The following is a 4,567-nucleotide window of genomic DNA, read 5'->3' on the forward strand; positions in this document are numbered from 1 at the left end:
CACTGGGTTGGAATGTTTTCTTGATGTGCACTTACCCTTTATATAAAACTCTTATACATGAGTTTCTGTGGATTTGTTTCTCTAAAGTATCCAGACTAACACAATATCTATCTTAGAGGAAATACAATCAGAATGTTCCTTAGAAGCAAGGATGGAGAAACGTGGTCTTATGTACTTGTGACACGGTATCAGGAGAAACTTGTCCCTGGAAAAGTACACCCTGATTGGGAAGTAGAGGGTCAGAGAACAAGAGAAAGACTCTCAATGGAAACAGGTTGAAATGGCTACAACAATGGGCCCAAACATAACAACAATTGTGAGTTTGGCACAGGACTATGCAGTGTTTCCTTCTGTTGTCCTTGGCATCACGGTGTGTTGAAGACAATTCAATGATACGCAACAACAAAACCCCAGCTTCAATAGATTCTCTCATCTACCATCCATTGACCTATTCACCATTCCACACAGCCACCTACCACCAATCCTCCCAGCCTCCCATCAACTCCCTCTGCTCTTCTCCTTTCCTTCCATTTGCTCATTCATATCTACTCACCCACTCAGTTTTCCATCTACACATCTACTCTTTCAAATATCCGTATATCCATCCATCCATCCATCCATCCATCCATCCATCCATCCCCTCTCCCTAATATCTACCTACCCAGCCATCATGCCATCAGGCTAAGTAATGGGGACCCCAGCAATAAGAGAAAGGCATCATTCTTGCCCTGTGTTAGGTGAAGAAGCGGCACAATGGGGTGCTAAGTAGTAGAAATCACCATGTAAAGGGAGCTGTGGTGAGAAATGATGCTATCAGGGAGGGATTAGCCCAGAGAGAGAGAGAGAGAGAGAGATATTTTACACTGAGGTGACAGGGAGTGACATAACTAGAGACTCCATGTCTCTCACTTTCATAAATGGTTATTTTGTGACCTTAGAAAAATACCACATTCTCCTCTAAAATAAGGACACATGTACCTAAGAACTAGGTAAAACTGCCCCCCTCCACTACACCCCCTAAAAAAAACCCCAGAAAAGCCTCACTGCCATCGAGTCAATTCCAACTTATGGCAGCCCTATAGGGCAGAGCAGAACTGCCTGTGGGTTCTGAGGCTGCACGTTGTTACGGCCCCAGAAAAGCCTCACTGCCATCGAGTCAATTCCAACTTATGGCAGCCCTACAGGGCAGAGCAGAACTGCCTGTGGGTTCTGAGGCTGCACGTTGTTACGGGAGCAGAAAGCCTCATCCTTTTCCTGAGGACAGGCCCGTGGGTTCAAATTGCTGACCTGCAGTCAGCAGCCCAATGCAGACCCACTACACCCATTAGGTAAGACAGGTCGTATTTCATTAAACACATGATTCCCTTAGGAAGAATAAATTAAAAAATTAAAGTTAAGCTTCTTGCTTATGTTGTTTACTGGGTCTCACTCAGACCCTATACATCAGGGGTCCTCAAACTTTTTAAACAGGGAGCCAGTTCACTGTCCCTCAGACCTGTTGGAGGACCGCACTATAGTTTAAAAAAAAAAAACTATGAACAAATTCCTATGCACACTGCACATACCTTATTTTGAAGTAAAAAAACAACTGGGGCAAAAACACCTGGTGGGCTGGATAAATGTCCTCGGCCGGCCGAATGTGGCCCGCGGGCCACAGTTTGAGGATGCCTGCATAGTAAATACTAAAAAACAAATAAAAATTTTAAAGCTGGTGATTGGCAGGTCTTGGGTCCAGAAACCCACGTAGCTGTTAGCAAGCCCTGGAGGTTCCTTGATTCAAACCCCAAGCTTGCCTCTCGGAACACTGCGTGTGAGACCTTTTGCAGGAAGTGTGTGGAGAGCTGGATCCAGCTGTACCTGCAGCCCGCAGCCTCACACTCCTCTCCAGTGACAGCTCCCTCCCCACCTGTGCCCTTAGACAACAGCACCTCGCTTCCTCTTCTCAGATTTTACCTCACTCAGCCTGGATGAAATTCACGGGCATCAACAACCTGACCTGTAATCTTGGGACGAAGAACTAGTTTGGAGTTTGCAATTGGCCATATTTTGAAGGCTTTAAACGGCATGCGAAGGAAGTCTGTTTTTGCAAAGGTGGACTCATTCTATTGAAAGTGAGCTACGTGGTGGGCTCGTCTCCCTTCCTGTGATATGACCATCTTTGCCCCCCTGTCAGCTTTCAAGCATCCGCTGCAGCTTGCTTCAGCAAAAGTGAGACCCTCCCATCCCCAACTGGAGCCCCGCTTTAGCATCGACTCCAGAATTAAACCTAAGCTTGAGAAAAATAAATCTTCATTAACCCCTTCTCTTTCAAAAAAAAAAGTTATCCATGAAGCTTTATTCTGAAAAACATTTTCAAAAGTTCATTTCTGAAGAGATAATTTGTAGCTTGGGAACCACGGGTAAGGGTTTAATATCCAGAAGAGATAGAACATTCCTACAACTCTGCCAAAAGACAGACCACCTGGTTAAACAGCAAACAGCCCAGCTGTGTCAGCAAAGAATACATACAGGTAACCAACAAGCTCAACATCAAAACCACCACGACTACCGCCTCGCACCACTAGATTAATCCAGGGAACGGAAGGAAAACCACAGGTGGTGGCGGCGATGCGGAGACATGAGACGTCTCAGTCCCTGCCGGTGGGCATGCAGATTGGCACAGGCGCCGTAGACAGTGTGGGTTTCCTCAGCACGTTCGACAGCGTATGACCCAGTGACCCCAATCATGGGTGCATACCCCAAAGAGCTGCGAGTGGAATGCAAACAGATCACTGTTCATGGTCCCACTTTTCCCCACAGCCAAAGGGTGGGAACGACCTAGACGTCCACTAGCAGTGAGTGGACTGTGCGGGGGCGTCGTGGAATATTACTCAGTCGTCAAGAGAAAGCAGCCTGATGCTGAGTGAAAGACCTCAGTCCCCAAAGGTCAAGCGGCGTCTGATCCCACCCGGATTCCACAAGCAGACAGGGAGAGAGGCCAACACCTGTTAGAGGTGGGAGGGAGGAGTCAGGGGGAGTCCTTGCTTAGGGAGCACTGGGGTCTTTCTGCCCATGGTGGGGGATATACTGGGGAAAGAGGGCGGCCAGGATGGCACCAGTCAACGGACCCCCTGAATTGTACATAAAACGTGGAATCGACAAGCGGTTTGTTAGATACATTTTTACCACAATAAAATATCGTTTTACAATAAAAAAGGAGTGGAAGTGAGCTGTAAAATGATGAAGTCGAATTTTAATAACAATGGCAGAGTCATTAGATCGTCTTCATCACACGATAGGGCCATTTACTCGGAGAAAGTGGCCACGTACACCCGGCCCCCCCTCCCTAAAGTCACCACCATGCACACTGTGCTTCCAGAATGCGGAAGGTGCCAGGTGATAGCCCCCAAAAGGCCGTATGGACAACAATTTAGGTGGCCACTGGGGACTGAAAAGCGAGAGCGTCCAGCTCATCAGCACGCTGAACATGGTGACGGATACGCTCGGGCAGAACCCTCCTTTCCGTTCCTTCTCTACTTTTCTAAATGAAAATGCCACTTCCCACGTGGAGTCGCCTAGGGTCACCTTCCCTTCTGAATGGGCCCGTTTCTCGCTGTCGGTCTCTGGCCATTTGGGTCCTCCCTGATGGCCCATTTGTCCTCAGCGCCGCCTGGGCTTCCTACGAGAGCGGAAAGGCCCATGGCCACCTGAGAAGTCCTTTCCCGTGAGCGCAGAGCCCGCTGACATCCCCCCACCCCACCCCGAGAGCAGGCACCCTCGATGCGCTGCCTACGCTCCCCGCTGGGTGCTGGGAGGGGCGCCACAGGCCCGGGCGGTCCAGAGGGTTCTGCCTCGCGAGGGGGTGAAACGGAAGCGATGACACCTGCCCAGGTGACCCGGGAGCGCCGGCGGAAGCCTGGGGCAGATTCGGGGGTTCCGAGCGGCTGCCCTCGGCAGAGCCTGGGGGTCTTGCACTCAGGGTTGGAGAAGGGGGTTCACTATCAGCTCAATTACGGTAAGTCGACATCAGACGAGAACAAAGGTCTCCGTGTCAAGTCCAGCCCGATCGGGGCGCTCTGATCCCCCGGGGCCTAAGCCGCGGCGCTCGCGGCGGCCGAGCACGGGCAGCCGAGCGAGGCCCGGGAGGTAAGGGTGGTTGGTACCTGTAGATCCAGACAGGAGGCATCCCTGGCCAGGCTGGGTCCCTGCCTGCCGCGTGCGCACCTCGGCCCCGGCCCCGCCACCCCAGGCCCACCGCCGCCGCTGCAGCATCACCCCGCGGGGCGGGGCCGTGACGTCACGCCTGCATCCCCGCCGCCCGCGGGCCGGTACCCGCAGAGCATCCTTAAAGCTGCACCGCCGGGCGGCTGCCGAGTGGGGCGCGGCGGGTCTCCCAGCCTCCCCAGCCTCTCCTCTACGGACCCGGGAGAGTAGGCTGGCTCGATCAGAAAAACTCAGACAGACGCACGGCCGCACTTTCCAGGACCCTGGACATTTTTTGCCCGGGGTGGGGAGAAGCCTTCCTCCATAAAAGACGTCAGTATATTCATAACTAAAAATGCGATTGCTACCACCTTTTCCATCTAAA

The 4,567-nt window shown here is 51.7% G+C and overlaps 1 protein-coding gene across 3 annotated transcripts in view; it reads right to left on the bottom strand.

The window, feature by feature from the left end:
• SLC45A1 (solute carrier family 45 member 1) overlaps nucleotides 1-4,214 on the bottom strand; it is a 29,532-nt gene extending 25,318 nt beyond the window's left edge. For all 3 annotated transcript variants that reach the window (XM_045299283.1, XM_045299281.1, XM_045299282.1), the window contains exon 1: nucleotides 4,143-4,214. The gene's annotated coding sequence lies outside the window, so the exon portion shown is untranslated. The remainder of the gene's footprint in view (nucleotides 1-4,142) is intronic.
• Between the last annotated feature and the right edge of the window lie 353 nt (nucleotides 4,215-4,567).

Source organism: Echinops telfairi, unplaced genomic scaffold, assembly GCF_000313985.2.
Source record: "Echinops telfairi isolate 266 unplaced genomic scaffold, ASM31398v2 ScPeMD7_7457;HRSCAF=8495, whole genome shotgun sequence".
Taxonomy (NCBI): domain Eukaryota; kingdom Metazoa; phylum Chordata; class Mammalia; order Afrosoricida; family Tenrecidae; genus Echinops; species Echinops telfairi.